This window comes from Macrotis lagotis, chromosome 1, assembly GCF_037893015.1.
Source record: "Macrotis lagotis isolate mMagLag1 chromosome 1, bilby.v1.9.chrom.fasta, whole genome shotgun sequence".
In the NCBI taxonomy this organism is placed as follows: domain Eukaryota; kingdom Metazoa; phylum Chordata; class Mammalia; order Peramelemorphia; family Peramelidae; genus Macrotis; species Macrotis lagotis.
The window spans coordinates 42998884-43022405 of record NC_133658.1 but is presented as its reverse complement, the minus strand read 5'-3'; the positions used below and the strand labels follow the sequence as shown (position 1 = coordinate 43022405).

The 23522-nt window shown below is 39.6% G+C and overlaps 1 protein-coding gene across 4 annotated transcripts in view; it reads left to right on the top strand.

Annotated features, from left to right (window-relative positions):
• Positions 1-23522, top strand: part of IL34 (interleukin 34) — a 65433-nt gene that overhangs the window by 13154 nt on the left and 28757 nt on the right. Inside the window, exon 1 of one of the 4 annotated variants that reach the window (XM_074199322.1) lies at positions 130-8974. The exons of the other annotated variants lie outside the window; for them this stretch is intronic. The gene's annotated coding sequence lies outside the window, so the exon portion shown is untranslated. Of the gene's footprint in view, positions 1-129; positions 8975-23522 lie in introns of those variants that run through there. 4 annotated transcript variants of the gene reach the window in all.

Genomic DNA, 23522 nt, shown 5'->3' with positions numbered 1-23522 from the left:
CACAGAGCCACATACAAAGACAGACACAGACATACACACAAGTAAAAATAATCCACATACCAAATAAAAACAAAGTAATCCAGGGGGAGGACTTTAAGGCATCAGGAACTGGGTGGGGGTGGGGGATGGGGACATGGAGTAGAGGAGTAAAGCTCCCAGGTCAGGATTGGTTGGTTGGTTGCTGTTTTTCATGATTGAAGACACCAAAATGATATCACTATCTCAGGGTTAAGGAACAGTGTGTCCCACTGTAGCTGATTAGACCAGGAAGAACTTGAAAGCTCCATCACAAGTTAGACACGAGGAGGCTTTGTGAACTTTTGAAGCAGAGATGGCTCCAAATTTGGGCACTTCAGGGTTCTTTGGAGATTCTTCAATTTTGCTTTGTTCTTTGAGTATAGCACCTTCTTTGAGGAGGGCACGCCAATCTGGGTGATCCTAGGCCATGGTCTTCCATGTCATGAAAGCAATTCCAAATTTCTTCAGAGATCTTGAGAGTGTCCTTGCATCATTTCCTCTGGTCACCATGTAGGTGCCTTCCTTGCATAAGTTCTCTATAAAAATAATCTTTTAGATAAATGTACATTTGGCATTTGAATGACCCCAAAATGACCTTTGGTGTTGCACTTTCTGCAGTAGAATTTGAGTGCATGGTAATTTTTACCTTGAGAAAGTGTCTTTTACCGTATCCTGCCAGAATCTTCAGAATCTTTCTAAAACAATTCAAATGGAAGTGATTCAGTTTCCAGGCTTGGTCCTGCTACACTTTCTAGGAGTCACAGCATACGAGAAGGAGGTCAACACAATGGCTCTGTAGTCCTTCTGTAGGATGGTAAGCTGTCTAGTATACTCTTCTGTTCTACTTTTTTCCTTCAGAGCCTCTCAAACACTGAGCTAACTCTGGCAATGCTTTCATCAATCTCACTATCAGTGTGTACACCTCTGGAGAGTATGTTGCCAATGTAAGTGAATTTATCCATAGCATTCAAAATTTCTCCATTTGCTGTAACTGATGGATCCATGTATGGATGGGACAGTGCTGATTGGTGGGGAACCTCTATTTTCTTGGTATTATCTATCAGGCTAAAATTAGCAAAAGTGGTAGAGAATTGGTCCATGTTCTGCTGCATTTTAGCCTCAGAGGTTAAGCACACTATCATCTGGGAACAAAAGTCGCGTGCCAACTCTCCTCCACTTTAGTCTTGGTTTAGAGCCTTTTCAAGTTAAATAATTTACCATCATTGTGGTTGCTGACCCTGATGCTGTTTTTATCCACATTGCTGAAAATATCATATTAAAAATCATGGAAGCAAGCGCAGCTCTGCTTCACTTCACTTCACTTCACTTCACCTAGGTAAGCCTAAGAGCATTGGCAAGCTTATCACTGACACATAGTACTGATGAACTTCTTTGGGTCTCTAAATTTTGGCATAATTTTTCACAAGTTGTCATGATTGACATTTCAAAAGCCTTGGTCATATCAATGAACTTTGTGAATAGATCTGCATTCTACTCCTGGCCGTTGTTGTCAGATAGCCAACACCATACTGACCATTCCTTGGCTCTTTCTGAAGTCACATTAGGTCTTAGGTAGATGACCAGGTAGGATCAGCCTATTAAGGAGGACACTGGCAAGAATCTTGCCCACAATGACTTAAAAGAGAAATCCACCCTTTGCTTGTCATAGGACAATCTATTTCCTTTACCTTTATAGAGATGGTCAAAGGGGGGCATCTTTGAACTCCTGATACAAAACTCAGAAACTTTTAGTCATCTTTTGTACAAGCAGTGGAACTCCTGCCCTGTAAATCTCAACTGGACTAGAATTAGCACCAGCTGCTTTACTGAAGGAGAGGAGCTGAATGGCATTCAAAGTCTTCAGGTGGGAGTTTGACTAGAGTAAGATTGACTTCAACCTTATGGTCAATGGCTTCAACATTGATTGATGGACTGATAATGTTGATGATGGTCTGCTTGAGAATGCTATGAAAGTGTTTGGCCTTGGGGCGGCTAGGTGGTGCAGTGGATAAAGCACCGGCCCTGGAGTCAGGAGTACCTGGGTTCAAATCTGGTCTCAGACACTTAATAATTACCTAGCTGTGTGGCCTTGGGCAAGCCACTTAACCCCGTTTGCCTAGCAAAAAAAAAAAAAACCTAAAAAAAAAAGAAAGTGTTTGGCCCATCTCTCCAGGATCATGTCCTTGTCACCAATCAGTGTGGCATCATCAATACTGAATAGCTGAGATGCACCATAGGTCTTTGGTCCACAACTAGCCTTCAGGGCATCATAAAAGTCCTTTGGATTGTTACTAACAGCATAAATTTAATCTGCTTTCTTACAGAGCCAAGAATCCTATATCTCCCTAAGCTTTGCTTGCACATTACTTTTGAGGGAGTTAAATGCTGCTTTTGTAGAAATGGATAAATTATTCTGTGGGTAAATCTTATAGTTCTCATTCCTTGTTTAGCGGCTTTTGAATTTCCCCTTCATTTTTGTCAAACCAATCTTGATGCTTGTGAGTGTTCTGGACCAGATGAGTCAATGAGATCTATACACCAAATCTCTTAAAATTGCCACTTCTGGGGCAGCTAGGTGACGCAATGGATAGAGCACCGGCCCTGCAGTCAGGAGTACCTGAGTTCAAATCTGACCTCAGACACTTAATTACCTAGCTGTATGGCCTTGGGCAAGCCACTTAAACCCATTTGCCTTACAAAAACCTAAAAAAAATACTACAACTCCTTTTCTGTTCTTCCTTTGCCAACCTTGTATTGGGTCAGTTTTCCCTCCAAGTTAACAATTTACTGTGCACATGCAGAGAAGCATTCTAATACATTGATATTAAATCTTCTGGTAGTTATCTTTGCTTTGGGGTTGCTGCTTTGTTGAATATTCACCTTGAAGAAAAGTCTTTGATCAGTCCAGCACTCTGTGTCTCACATCCCTCTTCCCATCGGGTCTTGACTTTTCTCCTTACAGTGACAGAGTCTGTTAAATGTCCATATTTGATGTAAATATTTATTCATGAAATTTTATTGCACAGGTAAACAGAAGACAGTGTTGATGCACAAGTCTTCACTAATAAGTGACACCTACTGTTTCTGACTCCATTTCTCCCATGGACTTCCTGCCATGTCTGGTAGTCTGTGTTTGCTTGGGTATTAAGGTCAAAGAATTATAAGCTTGCCCTTTTTTTTAGCACATTGATGATGAGAGTATGGCATCCAGATCTTCATAAAATTTAGATCTGAATAGACCTGATTAAGAGGATACACCTGAACTCAGAAGGAAACTTGGTTATGCTAAGACATGAAGGTGAGGAGAGAATCTATAATACTCTCAAGGTCTGTGTTACAAGGTTGTTATTATAATGACATTATAATAATAGAAAATATAATTGCATTATAATACACAAATATATCATATATTATATATGATAATATAGTAGATATATACTGTATTATCATGTATTATGATACTAAAAGTTTTAATAGCTTAAAACATAAAACATAAAAAAGATTTTAAGGGCCCCTTAATATTTTATCTAATACTATAATACAACCATATAGTGTTAGCATAACAAGGTTTTCCTGTGTGTGGGCACAGACCTCAATATTGTTGGCCCATCACTTGTTGCATGTCAGCAGATTTGAGTGTTGTTTCTACCCCAAAGAGGAAGTTCCCAGAGGCACTGAATGCCAACCATGCATATGGATGTTGCTTGACCACACCACAAACTTGAGGTAGGCTGTCAGAGGGCTGGTTTTTTTTTAAATTCTTGGAGCTTGGAACTCCCAGAGAGAGCAAATCTGAACACTGTGTTGGGAAGAGGCACTGGGGGTCTTCTCTGATCAAAAAAACACCCAAGTAATTAAGAGCAGTGGTGGGATGGGGTTGAGGCACCAGTCAGATGGTAGCAACCAACTCTTTAGAAAGTCATAGAAATTTAGAGCTGGTCAAACCTTCTCATTCTACAGAGAAGCAACCTGAGGCTCAGGAAAGCATGCTGTAGGTATGTAATGAATGTTTAACATGTTTAATTAAATTGAGCCAGCAACCTGAAAAATAACAGTGATGTTAGACCAGATTTCTCCTCCTTTGGGGGAAAAAGAATTTAATAATATAGTAATCATTTGCTATTTAGTTATTTTTCAGTTGTGTCTGCCTTTCTGTGACCCCATTTGGGGTCCTTCTTCAGTTCATTTTTACAGATGAGGAAACTGAGTAAACAGGATTAAGAGACCTTCCCAGGAGCACACAGGAAGTGCCTGAGGCTGAATTTGAACTCAGATCTTCCTGACTTCAGGCCCAACTTTCTATCTACTGCACCACCTAGGCCTTACTCATTTGTACTGTTTGCCATCCATCCATAAAGATTCTTTGAAAAGATAGAATAGAAGCGATTCTCTGATCATAAATATCAAGTTAAGCATAATACAGGGAGATGTATTCATGCCAAAGGCTGGTAATGAAGGACTGCATTGGAAAGATTTCCTAGAGATGGTGAGGCTCTCCAAATCATCCTCTTTACACATGAGGTCTTTAGATTGTAAGCTCCTTGGGGGCAGAGCCTGCCTTTTGTCTCTATCTGTAACTCCACTTTAGCACTATGTCTGATACATAGGAAACACTTCAACCGTGTTGATGGACTGATAGCCAGCTCGGTGACACTGTAGAGTCTCTTGGTGGAGATACGTAGTCATTCAAAAGAATTTGACTCACCCAGGGTGAAAACAAGTAGGTGAAGAATATCTGTTGTTGAGATTATGATGTGGGGCTTAAAGGGACAATTTATACAGCTGGTCCATCAGAGACACCACACACACACACACACACACACACACACACACAGATAGAGAGAGAGACAAAGAGGTTCCATTCAGAGTGTTTGTGTTTCTGGGACAATATTTATGCCCTTAAGTAAAATATAAAATAACCTGAATAGGAAATTAGTATTGGGAGATGAGGTAAAGCTTCATGGAAACCTTGGTACCTCAACAGGGACTCGAAGGAAGAGCTAAAGATTCTGGGAAGGGACAATAATGAGGGAAAACATTTGAAGGATGGGGAACAGCTCATACAAATGCATCAAGATGAAACAGGAAACATTGAATTCAGAGAAGAATTGTTAAACCAGTTTGGATTGAATAGAAAGTTTGTCTGACATGTAATAACAACTTAGTATGACTGGTCAAGTTACTTCACCTTGTTTGCCTCAGTTTCCTCTTCTATAAACCAAATTGGAGAAGAAAATGGCAAACCACTTCGGTATCTGTGCCAAAAAAACCCCTAGATGAAATCACTGAGAATCAGCTATACTGAATGATAGAAAGTTTTGAGATCCCTAGCCAGTTAGAACTGCTGAATCACAGAGAATAGGGATACTGAATGAGCATCTTTTCTAGTCCATCAAGAAGTAACAAATGAGGGATAGCTAGGTGGTATAGCCTTGGAGGCAAGAGGATCTGAGTTCAAATGTGAACTCAGATACTTAATAATTACCCAGCTGTGTGACCTTGGAGAAGTCACTTAACCCTATTGCCTTGCAAAAAAACAAAGGGGGATAGATTAACAAATGATGAAAATATGTTTTTGAATACTTGTTCTATGTCAGCTGCTAGAAAACAGGAGACTTGATTATCTTTACAAATAGCATAGTGGCTCACATGTCTCTAATGGTGTTCAACAGAAGTCTGGGATCCTACCTACCCTGGCATAATTTAGGCTGGTATGGGAAAGCCACAGTGGAATCTGTGCTGACTGAATGAATCACTACTTGTCTCACTCTTTTGGGAGTCAAGAAGATTTGCTTTCAACACTCATTCGTTTTATGACCTTGGCCAGGGAACCTAACCTCAAGGAGTCTAAGTTTCTTCATCCATAAAATGGAGATCATTAGACTTATAAAATCTATCCCAGGAGGCGTCTAGGTTGCACAGTGGGTAAAGCACCGGCCCTGGAGTCAGGAGTACCTGAGTTCAAATCTGACCTCAGACACTTAATAATGACCTAGCTGTGTGGCCTTGGACCAGCCACTTAACCCCACTGCCTTGCAAAAAAAAAATCTATCCCAAAGGGTTGTGATGATCTCTGTATTTGTGGAGCATTTTGCAAACTTCATTATTTATTTATTTATTTATTTATTGCAAGGCAATCAGGTTAAGTGGCTGGCCCAAGGCCACATAGCTAGGTCATTATTAAGTGTCTGAGACTGGATTTGAACCCAGGTACTACTGACTGCGCAACCTAGCTGCCCCATTTTGCAAACTTTAAAGTGTCATATACATATTTGGCAATGATCTCTAACACCTCACATTTGTGAGGCATCTTTTTTGTTTTTGATGAGGCAACAGGGTTAAGTGACTTGCCCAAGGACACACAGCTAGTATGTAAATGTCAAGTGTCCGAAGCTAAATTTGAACTCAGGTCCTTCTGACTCCAGGGCCAATACTCTATCCACTGTACCACCTAGCTATCCTTTGTAAAGCATCCTTTATCTAGACAGACTTGACTGTTGCCTATATCTCCAGTTTGCTTATTTATTTATTGCCACATCCCAACAAGGGATCTTATCAAAGAGTAAACTAAGATAAAGGAGGAAGTGAAGAAGTGTGGTTTGATTAGAATCACAGAGGGGGAGACAGAAGCTCTGGTACTGCCCTACTCTTTGACCTTGGTCTCATCATTTAATCTAACCTTAGGCTTCAGTTTCTCCCTCTGTAAAATGACAATATTGGATTAGAGTATTTCTAAAATCTCTTCTAGTCAAATTAGCTCCATCCTCCTGAGGATACTATATGCCCCCTGCCTTGAATGCCTTTGTTTGCTCTCTTTTGTTTGCCTGGAAATATTCCTTTTTTGCTCTTGTTGAATTCCTTTAAAACTCAATTCAGATTTCAAATCCGGCCTCAGACACTTAATAATTGACTAGCTGTGTGGACTTGGGTAAGCCACTTAACCCCATTGCCTTGTAAAAAAGTAAAAACAAAGCAAAACAAAACAAAAATCTCAATTCAAAACTTAAATTGGACTAGAAGGACCTTTCCCTAATCTTCCCCAGTCAGTAATGGTCTTCATCCTCTGATATCTCAGATATACTTATCATGTAATATTGTCTATTTTTCATTTTTCTTCATTTTGCCGACTGAGGCAGAGAACCGTGAGTGACTTGCTCAGGGTCATACAGCTAATAAATGTCTGAGGTGTCAGATTTGGACTCAGATCATCCTGACTCCTGGTCTAGGACTTTGTCCATTGTGTCACCAAGCTGCCAAATGATGCCATGTGAATGTAATGGGGCATTTTACTAAAATATTGAACTGGAATAATTGATGTAGAACCAGGAGAGCAATTTATGCAGTAACAACAGTATTGTAACTAACAGCTCAGGAGGATACGAGGATTCTGAGCAGTCTTGATTCCAGAGAATCCATAAAGAAACATGATTCCCACTTCCCAATAAAGAAAGCATGACTAATGGAAACACAATCGACACCACCAGCTACTGAACATTTCTCAGAGACCTAGGTTGTCAATCGAAGGATCGACCTTAGATTATTACAAGTTCTTGAGGACAGGGACTCTTTTTTGCCTCTTTTGGTAATGCCCCTCACCCTCAGCACTGCCTAGGACATAGTAGGCACTTAATGTTTAGAGGCCAATTGCAACTGGCAGAGCAAATAGCCTTTCCTTCCAGGTCCAAGAGTAAAAACTAGGAAGACAGGAAGAAACAGAATTGGTTCAATGACACTGATTTTGAGAGAGTACTGTTGTACCCAAAGAGTGAGAAAGAGACCAGAATTTGATAAGTTTGGAGATCTTTATTCCTGGGGACTGTCTGTGGATTGAGTACCCAAATCAGACAGTACCTAAGTGTTCAGGGGATAGGATTTTTATAGTGTTTGGGGGGGTGGTAGTACTGAGAGCAAGCAAGATACAAAAAAGCAAAGACAGCAGTTAGATATATTATCTTGACATATACATATGTAAACATAGGGTTCCATATAGATAGGGGTGAGAAGGAGTCAGGGTCTTTGTGTAATGATTGAACATATTTTCTGATATGAAGGGAGCCAGGAATTTACTGTCTTATGGTTCCAGTTGCATCTGGGGAAGGCGGAGTCATTGCTGGGAGGAAGCAGGAATCTTACAAATAAAGCAAGATAATTAGGCTAACAAGGTTGCTTTGTAAATCTTTAGACAATTTTATGGTATATCCGTGACCCCTTGGGTCCTATCAGACTATTTTCAGACCCAAAGGCGCCTAGCCAAAGTTATATTTCTAAGGAATTTCTCAGGGCCTAGAAGGATGTCAGGGACCTCTTTCTATACAGGAATTTCACAAACATTGATATTGCACTTCAGTACAACCATGGATTTTCCCTTTCAGGTCATCAAAATCTTTGAAGTAGCTCAGACCCAGGGACTAGGGGACCAGAGAGCAGTGTTGTCACAGTCTTGAACTCCTGCAGGGGATTAGAAAGTAAGAAGAAGCAACTGGGAGGGAGGGAAGGAAAGGGAAGAGATTTTCTTGAAATCCCTAAGGTACCCGGCCAGCATGGTCCTTTTAAGCATGTTATTTCTCTGTTCTTTCTTTAAACTTATTCAGTTGGAATGAACCACAATTATTCTCTTAACAGATCTATCTGGAATTAGTTCCCAACTCTGGGAAAAGAGATGCTTAGGGTGCTACTACAAACCCTGCCTCCTGTCATCTGGATTCCTGGAAATGACTCCATTAGGCCTTGAAGTGTGCCAACTTGTTTGTCTGGTTAAACCTTTAGATTATCTTTCGCAGCCTAAACCTTTCCTAGCTCAGGAGAGGAGTCAGGAGCTCAACTGGAGAGATATTGACCTGTGGAAGAACAGTCTGCTTTAGTTGCTTAGAAGGTTTTCAATTCTCTGATGGACCTTTGTGTGTCAAGTGGTACAGGAGGTGTGGACAGGAGCTGAAGATTCTGGCTAACATCAAAAGTGAGCTCTTTTTTTCCCCCTAATTTTAATTTTTTTTTTTTTTTTTTTTTTGCTGCAGCTGTTATGTCTCAGGCTGGGAAGTGGTCTCTCAGCAGCTGGCTGCCTGTACTGGAACTTCTGGGATACTCCATTCCCAGCTTTCTCCAAAAAGAGAAGAATTGGGATGGGAGTGGGCTGGGACTGGTTTTGATGGACAGCTCAAGGCTATCTGATAAGAGTGGTTCTTGTAAGTTGAGCTGGCTGAATATTTGTGATAATTTAGCATTTCTCAATTCTACAAGAATTTATCAAGTGATTATTATGTGCTAAATATTGGAGATGCACAGACTAGGAAAAGGAAAAACATATCCTGTCCTCAAACAACCTCCATTCTAATGGAATTTCCATAACATTTTATTGCTTTGAAATGTTCTGCCATAAATAGCAATCTGGGAACTGAATGAACTATGTGGACTACTAACTTGCTACCTTCTCTGAACTCACAGTTGTATATGTTACCAAAGAATGTCCTCTTTATCTTCCTTTGGTCATTGAACATTCTTGCCTCTCTTTCTTTCCTTCCCGCATCTCCTCCATTCCCTATCAGCAGTAGAGTATGAAGTAGGAAGGGAGTGGGAGCAGAATGTTGGAGACTGGCAGGATTACAAGCTACTATTTCTGATCACAGACTGTACTCTGATTTCTTCTATCTTATCATGACTTAGCCTTTCCTCCAGTAAACCTTGACCTGACCACAAAGTCTAAGGAGCTTGGCTGGGGATTGCCTTGGTGTTAGATAATTCCATTAAAAAGAAGGAAGGAAAAAAAAAAAGAAACATGTCTTGTTTAGCAGCCCTTCATGGTTCTTCTCTACTTGGTTGAAGGTGGGTCCCCTATGCTCTCTAAACTGTAAATTTATCCAATGCAGGCTCCTCCCCAAGGACAGAGATAGTGATTTTGCTTTTCTTTGCTAACACAAAGCTTTGAACATAGTAGGCGTTTAATAAATGCTTGTCCTTTGATTGATTGCTTTATGCTGGGCCCGATGATCCAAGTCAGCACTACTATGGGATGATGGTGTTTGTCCTAGCTGGGGGTTGCAAGTCTGGTATGTTGCCTATGATTGTGTATATGTAATCTGTCTAATTCAGCACAGTTTAAAAAAAAAGCTATCAAACAAACAAACTCGAACCCCCTGGTAAAATGTCTTCAAGGTGGGTAATGGAAAAAGTATTCAAAGGAAAAAAACAAGGCAATAGCAGGAAATGGCCCATGGCTCAAGGTTAGGCCTTTCCCACCAGGACCCAGCGGTATCAGGATGTACTATGGGCTTAGCATGGGTCACCTTCAAGGGAGATTTATAGATGAAAGTTCTCTGAGTGAGAAGGGAAGAGAGGGTTTTTTGTGTGACCCGTACAAAACAAAGTAGTCTGGTGCTGTTGTATTGGGGCGGGGGGGAGGGTAGTGTTGTTCTGGCCCTTCCACAGCTGTGGAATCCCCTTTCAAAGCTTCTCACCCAGGGACAAAAGCCAAAGGAGACAATAGAAAAGGAATTTCTGGCTCGACTGGCCCTAAAGAGCCTCTCTTCTAGGGAGTTAGGAAAATTCAGGGTAGACTTTGGTACAAATTATTGTAATTATATATCAGCCCATCGTAGTGCTTAATAACTTTGTGTTGGAATGAAATGTATTGTGTTAAATGGATTAAAACCCAAATACGAATCATGTTTTAGCACTTCTATAGCATTATATAGTTAGAGATCACTTTACATTTATTAAAGCCCTGGAAAATTCACAGCCTAGAGAACTGACTCCTGCATAATCCAGGTAATACTAAGAAAATGTAAGAACAACGATAATAAACAAGAGCTAATATATTTATATATAATTGTGTGCCAGACTAAGTAAGGGCATTGCAACTACCACCTCGTTTGAACCCTTTGATGTGTAGGTAGTGTTAATTAGCCTCATTTTACAGATAAGGAAACTTGAGGCAGAGATGATGTGATTTGCACAGAGTTACATACGGTTAGGAAGTGTCTAAGATTGCCTGCAAGTCGGGTCTCTTGGCTCTCATCTAGTGCCTTTTCAGTCATACCATCCAGTCTCTAGGAGGCCAGTAACTAAGTCTTCCTAAGGTGTTTTGCAGTACAAATCATAGCAGCTTCAGTTACAGTAAGTTTGGAGGCTTTGTGAGACAATAGAACAGAGGTTGACTCTGAGGATCTGGGTTCAAATACCACTTCTGATCGTTATTAACTGTGGGTAAGTCATTTATCCTCCCTAGGCCTGTTTCTTCAACTGTAAAATGAAAGGTTGGAACTCCATGGTCACTAAATTCTCTACTGGTGCTAAACAATGAGCTTATTAGGGTTGTAGTGGCTCCTTCCTCTTACCCACCCTCTTTGGCTCATTCTACACCTTCTGTCAGGGAGTGGCAGCCAGGTGGCACCATGATGAACAGAGTGCTGGGCCTCGAGGCAGGAAAACTCATCCTTCTGAATTCAAATCTGGTCTCAGATATGTACTAACTGGGTGACTTTGGGTAAGTCATTTAACCCTGTTTGGCTCAATTTCCTCATCTGTAAAATGATCTGGAGAAGGAATTGGCAAACCATTCCAGTATCTTTGCCAAGAAAACCCAAATGGGGTAAGACACGATTGAAAAATGATCAAATAATATTACCACCACCAGTGAGTGAATATAGACATGGAAAGGACATTAAACTAAGGGAAGAGAGTTTTCTTTTACTTCAGCTCCTCTGCTAAAGATTGGGTTGGGGAAGATGCTGCAGTATTTCTTCTGCAGTGATTCTGTCCTCTCTCTGCCATTGATAATCCCAAGCTGTCTGAGTCTAGGAAACAAGGAGTCCTCGTGGTACTGCCATCCTCCTGGGAAGGACTGGACCAGACACCACAATTTAAAAGAGTTCTTTGTTTGGAAGGAGATGTTTTGGGGATGCTTAAAAGTCAAGGCTTGCTTGCATTACAGATGGAGCCAGTATAATAGTCAATTGGCATGATAGGAGAATAATGCTTTGCTTTTAATTGGATTTCTTAGTTTAATCCCCTGTCTCTGATTCTGCCCCATGTAGACCCTTTGTCCCAGTTTCCTTTTGCCACATACTTACAATTATCTGTGAACTTGTTTTATCCTCTCAGAGGGTAACAAAAGCTCTGGAGACAGCGTATTCCTCTTTCTAGACTGCCTAATGTCCAACCCAATGGGCAGTTTATTCCCTGACCCAGCTATCCTCCCCCCCCCCCAATGCCAGCTGCCAAACTGATATCCCTAAAACCCAGATCTGATCATTTCACAAGCACACCCCCCACTTAAAATTATACTCAGTGACTCCCAATTGTCTTATAGGAACCTTCATTTTTTTCTGAAGATGCTACAAGCCCTTCCCTACTCCCTCTTTCCCACCTTATCTCCTCTTATGAGCACTCCCTCTTTCTTGAAGTTAATTTTGCTTTTATTTTGTATTTTGTCATTTGTGAACATTCAGCAGAATATAAATTCCTTAAGGGTAGGGACTCTTTTGGGGGTAGGATGCAGTAGTCCCAATATGTAGCAAAAGTTTGAGTTGAATTGAATTGAATGAAGGTAGGCAGGGGCCTGGTAGCAAAGCATTGGCAAAACTGATTTGGAGAGACAGGGTGGGGGTGTAGGAGAGGCCTTGAAATCTGGGATCTGGACCTGGCGAGACCAGAGGCTAGCCTTATAGCCTGGGGAAGTTGCTAAAGCATTTACTTTGAGTTCTCTTATCTGTCAGATAAGGATCACCCTACCCGCCTGATGATACAGGTGCAGGTGTATCTGGATGAAATGATGGATGGGCAGGAGAGAATCTTGTTAACTATATCCAAACAGCATTGCATGCTAGTCTAAACTAGTAATCAATAGAAGGAGCATACAAATTGATTCGGAGTCCAAGAAACACTCCACCCTGGGGTGTGGCTGTGAATTCATTATTTTCCTTCTTTAAACTTGTGTTTCCTCAGTTAACAAATGACACTGATAATCTCTGCACTACCTGTCTTGTTTTGAGAGGTTGTTGTCACTGGAACTCTTGTTCTACTATTCTACACATCCACCAAAGTGACTGACTGGAGTCTCCATGATACATACTTGATCCAATGAGTCTCTTTTATCATTCATCTCCCCTGTCCTTTGAATCAGGGCCCCCATGTGGGAAAAGACAAGGACAATTATTTGCCCAGAATTATACAGTTAGAATTTGCACTCAGAGCCCTCCCTCGTCAGTTGAGTGACCTTGAGCCCTTGGGGTTCACTACTACTGTAGACATAATAAGATACTAGAGAGACAGTCTCCAGACATGGTGCTGAGAGCTCCTAGGGACCCATAAACCTGTCAGCAATGGTTCCTGCTGCTGTTGGATAGAAAGAAGGTTGTTTTGACTGTTAAAAGACCATAAGTATATATGGATATGTATATATCTCTATCTGCAGATAGAGATATATAGATATGTCTGTGTATTTCAAATTTTTAATTATTTTTTCTCAATTATATACAAACAAAAATTTTAACATTCATTGTTTCTAAATTGTGTGTAACATTCTTTCCCCTATTCCTTTCCCCCTTCCTTGAGAAGGCAAGCAACTTGGTATGCCTGCACAGTAATGCAAACATTTCATATTACCTATGTTGCAAAATTAAATGAAGATTCAGAAAACCCAAGATAATAAAGAAAGTTTTAAAAAAAAACTATGTTTCACTATGCATTCAAACTCCTTCAGTTCTTTGTCTGGAGGTTGATAGCATTTTTCCATCTTTCTTTGATCACCGTATTGCTAAGAATAGCTAAGTTATTTACAGCTGATCATACAGAACTGCCTGCTATATACAATGTTCTCTTGGTTCTGCTCATGTCACTTTGTATCAGTTCATGTAAGACCTCACCTATACCTTTATCCAGGTTTTTCTGAAAGCATCCTGTTTGTCATTTCTTATAGCATAATAGTATTTCATCACAATCATAGCACAGTTTCTTCAGCCATTCCCCAGCTGATGGGCATTCCTTCAATTTCCAGTTCTTTGCCTGCTACAAATATTTTTGTACATAGGTCTTTTCCTTTTCCTTTGATTTCTTTGGGGGTACAGACCTAATAGTGGTATTTCTGGGCTAGAGGATATTCGCAGATATATAATCCTTTGGGCACAGTTCCAAATTGTTTTCCAGAATGGTTGTAGCAGTTCACAACTTCATCAACAATGCATTAGTGTCCCTTTTTCCATCCCCTCCATCATTTATTATTTCCTTATCTGTCATATTAGCCAATCTAATGGGTATGAGGTGGTACCTCAGAATTGTTTTAATGGATATTTCTTTAATCAATAATGATTTAGAGAATTTTTTCATATGATGGTAGATAGCTTTGATTTCTTCTTCTGAAAACTGCCTGTTCATATTCTTTGACTATTTATCAATTAGAGAATGATGCATATGCTTATAAATTTGATTCTTCTCTATTTTAGAAATGAGGCCTTTATCAGAGCCACTGACGATTAAAAACATTTCCCCAGTTTCCTGCTTTCCTTCTAATCTTGGCTGTATTGGTTTTGTTTGTGAAAAACTATTTAATTTGATGTAATTAAAATTATCCATTTTACATCCTGCAATGCTCTCTAACTCTTGTTTAGACCATGGGCATATGGAAGGTGGGAACAACAGAAGCATTTTTAGTCTACTGCATATTTTCTCCTGGAATCAGGGTACCCATCCTAGTTCTGTTTCCTGGGAGATAATACTGGGGACTAGCCAAAAGACACAAAAGGCTTTGTGATTGTGCTGTTGGAGTGAATACTGATGTCCTTTTTTGACCGATTCATTCACACGGTCACTATCCTTGTTCAAACCCTTATCACCTAGAACTGTTATAATAACCTCCTAATTAGTTTCCCTGTATTTAGCCCTTTTCAGTATATTCTTAATTTGTTATTATGCAATTATTTCCAACTTTTTATGACCCCATTTGGGATTTTCTTTGCAAATCTCCTGGAGTGGTTTGCCATTTCCTTCTCCAGTTCATTTTACAGTTGAAGAAACTGAGGTCAACCGGGTGAAGTGATTATCCAGGATCACACAGGCATTGAATGTCTGAGGCCAGATTTGAACTCAGATAAATCTTCCTGACTCCAGATTCAACACTCTATACACTATGGTGCTAACTCAATGCCCTTTCTCTTTTTTCTTTACAACTATCAAATTGATACAATGCAGATTGATAAACAAAAATGTGATCGTATCTCTCTGTTCAGGAATCCTTAGAGGCTCCCCAATGATAAAGCCAAAAAGTCTTTTAGATTGAAATTTTTTTTTTTTTAGGTTTTTGCAAGGCCAATGGGGTTAAGTGACTTGCCCAAGGCTACACAGCTAGGTAATTATTAAGTGTCTGAGGTTGGATTTGAACTCAGGTACTCCTGACTCCAGGACTGGTGCTCTAGCCACTGCTTTACCTAGCAGCCTCTAGATTGAAATTAAAAGCCCTTCACACTCTAGCTCTAATTTCTTTTTCTCCAGAATGATTACACTAATAGATCACCTACTTGTCCTACCTTCTGTTAAATTTTTTTTTTTTTTAGGTTTTTGCAGGGCAATGGGGTTAAATGGCTTTCCCAAGACCTCATGGCTAGGTAATTATTAAGTGTCTGAGGTCGTATTTGAACTCAGGTATTCTTGACTCCAGGGCCGGTGCTGTAGCCACTGCGCCACCTAGCCACCCTCCTTCTCTCAAGTTATAGCCAAAAGAACCTCCTCCCCACTCTTCTGTCCAGTCAGATGGACTGGGTTGGTGTTTTCTATTTGTAGTGGGCCATGTCCTCCAAGCCTGGCCAACTCTTCCTCCTCACCTCCTCACCTCTGACTCCCTTCAAGACCCAGTTGTAGAATCACTTCTTGCAAGAAGTCTTTCTTGATTTTCCCAGTTATTCATATTCTGCCCCTCCATCTCCAAGCCCCTTCTCTTAGTACTTTATATTTATTTTGTATTTATCTCAGTATCTCCTCACAGTTGAATATGAGCTCCTTGAAGTCTGTAGAATGTAAATATATCTACATTTATATATATATACATATATATATATACATATATATACATATATAGATAGATTCCTTTTGGGGGGGACCTATGTATCCTTAGGAACCTAACACAGCACTTAGAACATAGTGAATTGAACTGTTCGGATAAATAGGAGAAGGTAAATTTGGGATAGAATCAAGAAATTATAAGTGCTAGAAATAGTAGTAGATTTAGTTCACCAAATAACGTTTGGCCTGGGCAAAGGCTAGGCTGGGCACTGGGGTGACAAAGATAAAGAAGACAGGCCCTCCAGGAATTTATCTAACAAACAGATAATTTATCTAACAGAAACAGGTGGATTTAGATTGGTTTTATAAATTCCCTCACTGCCCAAGTATAACCTTATTATTTATTTTATCTTTGGCCAAACCCAGCTCAAAACCTTCCTCTTCCAAGATGTTTTTCCTGATTAAATAAGAACTCATTCATAATGGGGTTGTTTTAAATGTGTTATACAGCAGTATACAGCTGTGTAATTATGATGGGCCTTCCCGATGCTAATAATAATTAAAAAATTCAATTTCAGTTATGAGGATAGTATGAGAAACTGAATTTGGAGTAAAATACTCGAGGTAAGATTCCCACCAGCTTTGTGATCCTAGTCAAGCCCCTCAACCTTATTCTTCTTGCTGTTTACTTGTAGTTGACTCTTCATGCCCCCATTTAGTGTTTCTTGACAAAGGCCCTGAAGTGGCTTGCCATTTTTTCCTCCGACTTATTTTACAGATGAGGAAACTGAGGCAAATAGTTACATAACTCTCCCAGGAACATACAGATAGGAGCAGATTTGCACTTAGGTCTTCCTGTCTACAGATCTAGGGCTCTAGCTGTGCTTCTGTATTAACCTTTTTCATTTTAGTAACCAGACCAGTTCAGTTTTAACCTCTCAAGACCTTTTGGGATTTTTACTCTGATATAAAATATTAGACAGCCCATAGCTCACAGATGCTTGGGATATCCTACCTCATTTTAAGAGACCTGCCAACTGTTACATACTATGCTTTGGGGGCAGTCAATCCACCAATCCTCAAGTCATCTACTTGTACTATTGTCTTGTCCTCCTCTATCCATCTTGTTCATAAAAATAGCATGAGTGCCTTAGCCAAATGCTGTATTAGAATCTAGGTAAACCCTTGTCTACATCATGTCCTGATCTGTCTTTCTAGTTACCTTGTCAGAGAAGAAAATGATGTTAGACTGGCATGACTTGTTCTTGATGAAGCTGGGCTAGCTCTTCATGATCACCCATTTTTCTAGATGTTTGCCAACCATCCCTTCAATAATATATATTGGAAATTTGCCTGAAACCAAAGTCAGATTTATCTGTTTGGTTTGCAGATTCAATTTTCTTCCCATTCCCTCCTCCTTCTCCCTTAAAAAAACCCCCAAACAAACCAAAAACCAAAACAATACAAATCCTTCCCTGGTCCTTCAGTATCCCTCCAATTCTTCATGAATTTTCAAAGGTCCTTGTCAAGGACTTGGCAGTCATATCTGCCAATTTTCCCTGAATATCTTAGGACCTAGGCCCAGATGACTAAGAGTGGCTAGAGAGATGTTCTTTTACTATCCCCTTCCTTAACTTAGGTACCAGATCTCTATTAACCTGGTTTTTTCACTTGAAATAATTCTGTCTGGCTGAGAGAACATTGGCAAAATGAGAGTCAAGTGTTTCCTATGTGTCTTTCAGTATCATCTTCTCATCCTTACTGAGCGGTGACCCTTTTCCCCCCTCTTTTCTCCCAGCATAGCTTTCAAAAACTTTGTTATCCTTAATTTTTCTCACCAGCCTCATTTCACTCGGTGCATAGATGACATGATGCTATTCTTGGCTTCAGACACTTACTAGCTGTGTGACCCTGGGTAAGTCATTTTACCCTGTTTGACTCAGTTGCCTTATCTACAAAATGAGCTGGAGGAGGAAATGGCAAACCATTCCAGTATCTTTGCCAAGAAAACTCCAAATGGGGCAGCTAGGTCATGCTGTGGATAGAGCACTGGCCCTGCAGTTAGGAGTACCTGAGTTCAAATCCAGTCTCAGACACTTAATTACCTAACTCACTTAATCCCATTGCCTTCCAGTCTCCCCCCACAAAAAACCCCCAAACCCCTCCAAATGGGGTCATGAAAAGACAGACATTTAATCTATGAAATGATTAAATGAACCCACTATTCGTGCCACATTTTGGTATTCCTCTTCTGTTATCATGTCATAGGATCATGGATTTAGAATTAGATATGATCTTATAGTCAATGAAGTTCAACCCTTTTATTCAATAGGTGAGGAAACTGAGGCCCAGAAAGGTTGTTGTTGGCTAGCATTTGTTAAGACCCTACCATGTGGCAGGTACTCCAGTAAGTTGTAGGGGTACAAAGATAGGCCCAAAACAAAACATATACCCTACCCCCAAACACTACCAACACATCCGTTCCTATTTTTAAGGAGCTCCCAGACGAATGTGGGATTTGTCCAAGATCATGCAGTTAGTAAGGAGAGCTAGGATTCCAATGCAACTTTAGCACCTCCTTTCTCATGGTGCTTCTGACCTTGCTTCCTTCATTTATTCACGTCTTTCAAAAATGAAAGCTGTTTGTGAACTCTTCTGTATATTAACTTCATTTTCATTAGACAACTTGCCTTTCCCCCTTGTCAGAACTTCTTCTACTCTCTTTAAAACTTCATTCTTGAGAATTTTTCATCACTTCTGAGTTGGTTACCCCAGTAGAATTTTAGGTTACAGGATTCTAACCATTCTTTCTCTGGACTCCTTGAAATCTGCTTTTCTCGAAACTAAGCTGCCTGGCTGACCCCTCAGCTATGTTTTCTTTATCATAAATTTTCAGATTGAGTGGTTACTTCCTCTTGAGTTTCCCCATGCCTTTGTCATGACACTTTTCTAAAACTCCTCTGGGATATTCCTTCAATTTGCATTTCCATTTATAGCTTGTGGTCCCCAGAGGAAGCGTCTTACTTATTTTCAGTTTTCCAAGGGGTAACCCAGTGTCCAAGTTTCTAATACTTTCATGCATAAGCCCCCACTAGTATGCTTCTCTTCCACCATGAGTCAGTAGACTTAATTAGCTTTTAGCAAATACATTTATTAAGGTGGTATTAATAAGGCCATTTGATACAAAGCATATGAATATACATGAAGACCATGAGGAGAATAAGCTCAAACTTAGAGTATAATAGTAATAAAGAATATATGTAGAATGTATATTTATGTGGCAAAAAAATTTAAAATTATTTTAAAATGTTAAAAAAAGAATATATATGTGGCAAAGAGCTGACTCAAAACTCCTGGCTCTTTGTGACCTGAAAATCCTTTTTTTTAGTACAAATTTACCCTTTGAAGCTTCCACGCTCCACATCCATCTGCTCCTGATGGATGTGTTATCTCCCACCTGGCCAATGACTCATACCAGCTGAATTCACTTGCCCAATCTCATCTTTCTGATGCCATAGTCAGTGGGTACGTCAGGGGAGTGGGGAAAAAGAAAGAGAGACAGTGGGAGGAGAGAGAGAGAGAGATTGGTTTCAGGGGCCGGTTTCAACTCTGAGCATCTTGACCTTGGAGACATGCAGCTAAACTGGTTTACAACTTAACTGACTGCCATACTCATTCACAGACCTAGAAATATAACTGATTTTTTCTACTCAATCACAAGATGTTTCTTATGTGAAAACATCTTCTTTCTAGCAAACACCAAAATCTATAATATGTTCAAATTAACCCATAGCTTATTCAAATATTGTGGTAGTTTGTTGGAAAATTCCTTCGTCCCTATTTTACTCTGATTGATTCAACTGAGGTTATCTGAGTGTTCTGTGATTACATTGCTTGAGATATAGGGGTAGGGGCTTGTTTTCATATCAGGAAGCTACTAAGCTCTAATAGAAAGAATATTGACTCTAAAGTAAGAGGATCAGAGTTCAAATCTACCTGTGATGCTTACTATCTCCCTGATCTTGTTCAAGTTACTAAACCTTCCAGCCCTCAGTTTCTTCATCTTAAAATTAATGTATTGGATTAGATGACCATGGAGGCCCATTTTAGTGCTATATATCTCTCTGGTACTATGGGAATTTCTACTCCATCAATCAATTCTTGCTTATTTGTGAGAATCATAAGCAGATGAAATTTACCCCCATTGGTTTCTTCTTTTGGAGGATAAAATTATCTTTAAGATAAGTCAAGCAAGTATTAGTTATTCTACTTTTGGTAGAGATAGAGCTCCAGAAGATGTTCAGTTAATTAAATTTCTCTATTACTATTATTTTCATGCCTGGGTGGCCAGTTTGTGATCTATTTCCCAAACTTTTTATTTTTCTTTTCAGAGGGGGCCAGGGTGAGAGAGGTCTGTGATGAACCCCTATGACAATATAATTTGTCTTTCTGACTCCATTGATCTTTTCCCTAATATTAGCCACACCATAACTCTCCCTACTCCACCCCTAACCTGGTTCCTGGGTTTCCTTATACAAGTATATTTTCTTTTCTTTTCTTTTTTTTTTTTAGGTTTTTTTTTTTGCAAGGCAAATGGGGTTAAGTGACTTGCCCAAGGCCACACAGCTAGGTAATTACTAAGTGTCTGAGACCAGATTTGAACTCAGGTCCTCCTGACTCCAGGGCCAGTGCTCTATCCACTGCGCCACCTAGCCCTAGCCCCTTACAAGCATATTTTCTTGATGTATAATAATAATGATACTAAACTTCCTTTTATCTATGTTGCTTCTTTAGAATAAGATATCATTTCAGTACCATAGTCTAGTCATTGTCCTCATCCCTTCAAGTCTTAATAAAAACTATGATGTCAGCACTGATTTATTGTGTCAGGCTCACCTTGGTTGCCCCCACCCCAAATTTGTGCATTTTTATAAAGTCATCTGAGATCTTGACCTTTATTATGTATTTTTCCTTTGAATTTTGTCTTTCGTAATGTTTCTCTTGCTATTCATCTAGACTGTATTTACTACCTACAATAGCTAACTTGGTCAGTCAGTAAATAAATCTGTATTAAGCACCTTTTAGAGTGCTTAAGTCTGGGGTTACAAAAGAAAACAAGGCAATTCTTGTTCTCAGGCAGTTCTCAGTGGAGGCATTGCATCTATGACTATGTATAAACAAGATCTATACAGGAAAAAAATAGAGACAATGGAAGAAAATAGTATTAATAGTAATTAATGGGAATCAGGAAAGACTCGTTGTTGAAAGTAGAATTTTAGCCAGCATTTGAGGGAAGCCAGGAGACAGAAATGGGGAGGGAGAGCATCCCAAGCATGGGAGATTGTCAGTAAAAGTCTTAGATTTGGGAGATGGAATTGCTTGTTGGAGGAACAGCAAAGTCAGTGTCACTGGGGAAGGAGGAAAGTAGAAGGAAATTGGAAAGGTGTGGGGGGGGTAGAAGTGAGGCGGGAAGGTTATGAAGAGTTTTAAAAACTATTTAAGGGGTAGCTAGGTGGCGAAGTAGATAAAGCACTGACCCTGGAGTCAGGAGGACCTGAGTTCAAATGTGGTCACAGATACTTAATACTTGGCTGTGTGACTTTGGGCAAGTCACAACTCCATTGCTTACAAAAACAAACAAACAAAAAAACAGAAAAAAGCTGTTTAAAAGATTTTATAATTGATCCTGGAGGTAATAGGGAGCCATGACAATTTATTGAATAATTGTGTGTGTGTGTGTGTGTGTGTGTGTGTGTGCTCACACAAACATTACATGGTCAGACTTGCTCTAAGCCGGAAGATAATTTTGATAGCTGAAAGGAGGATGGATTGAAGTGGGGAAAAACTTGAGGCAGAGACAACAATCAGTGAGCTATTGCTATAGAAAAGTGGATGAGGGAATGAGGGCTTGTACCAGGATGGTGGGATGTCAGAGAAGCAGGGGGTTATTTAAAAGACGTTACTAAGGCAAAATCAATGGGCCTTGACAACAGATTGGATATGGGGTGAGAATCAGGTGTCCAGGGAGCAAGGAGTAGTCTAACTCCCTCACTTTAACCAGTGAGTTAGGGGGTGGGGACAGGAAATGAATGAAAGTCCAAATAGTTGTTGGACAAGGGAGCTGGGTCATTAGGAAGGAGCCAGATAGAAAGGAAAAGTTAAAAGATGAAAGAAAGTTTATTACCAATGAATCATCGCTCCAGAGAGCACATGGAAACATTAGGTGGCATTAGAATGGGACATTAGGCAGGGAGAGGGTTGGACTGGAGCCCAGATTGTGCTGGAGTCAGTTTGATAATTTAAAATCCATTGTTAAAGTTTTCAGCTCTTGAGTATTTATGTCTTGGAAATCAGCAAAAGCTACAAATCAGAACTTGATTTATCATTTTGTTGATTATTTTGATTTAAGAAACGGATGATCACGCTCAATTTGGATCAATGTATAACATGGAAACAATGTAAAGAATGACAAATTGCCTTCTGTGGGGGGTGGGGGAGGGAAGCAAGATTGGGAGAAAAATTATAAAACTCAAAATAAGTAAAATCTTTTTTTTTTTTAAGGTTTTGCAGGGCAATGGGGTTAAGTGACTTGCCCAAGGCCATACAGCTAGGTCATTATTAAGTGTCTGAGGCCAGATTTGAACTCAGGTCCTCCTGACTCCAGGGCCGGTGCTCTATCTACTGTGCCACCTAGCTGCCCCTAAATAAAATCTTTAAAGGAAAAAAAAGAAATGGATGAGAAAATGTTAATAATGCAAATTAAACTTAAATGTGTGTCATAGGTAATTTTCCCCTCTAGAACTTGTTTTTAAAAAATTAGACACCCCTGATTGAATGAGTTGGAAATAAGGTAATGATCAATGGTGGCTTTTCCTTCCCTCTTCACTTCCATTTTAAGATTTTAAAAAATTAGTTTTCAGGAAATAAAGCAAATACATTTTTCAGAAAATCTTAAAGGTTTATTATTTTAATATCACCTCCATTTCTGAATATATCCCTTCTCTTTCTCCTCCTTCTATTAAGTAAACCATTCCATTTTGCTAACAGAATAAAAAAAAGATAGGGATGGAGAGGAGTTCAGCAAAACTAACCAATACTAATACATGAGATGTCTGAAAGTACATGCATGGGATCTTTTGCCTCCATACTAATGTCATCACTGTAAAGCAGGAAGGGAGGAACATTTTCCTAGTTCTTCTTTGGGGCCATGCATGGTCATCACAATTATACAATGTTCCATTTCAAGAGTTTGTTTTGTTAATGTTCTATTTACATTAATGTAGTCATAGTGAATAGTGCTTTCCTGGTTCTACTTACTTGAATTCTGAACTTATTTATAATGTCTTCCCATGCTTTTCTAAATTCATAAATTCATTTTTTCTTAGAGGATTATAATATTCTATTTGAGTCATGTTACTCAATTTGATTAGCCATTTGCCAGTTGGTAGGAATCAGCTTTGTTTCTAGGTCTTTGCTACCCCCAAATATTGTTGTGAATATTTTGGGATACATGGGAT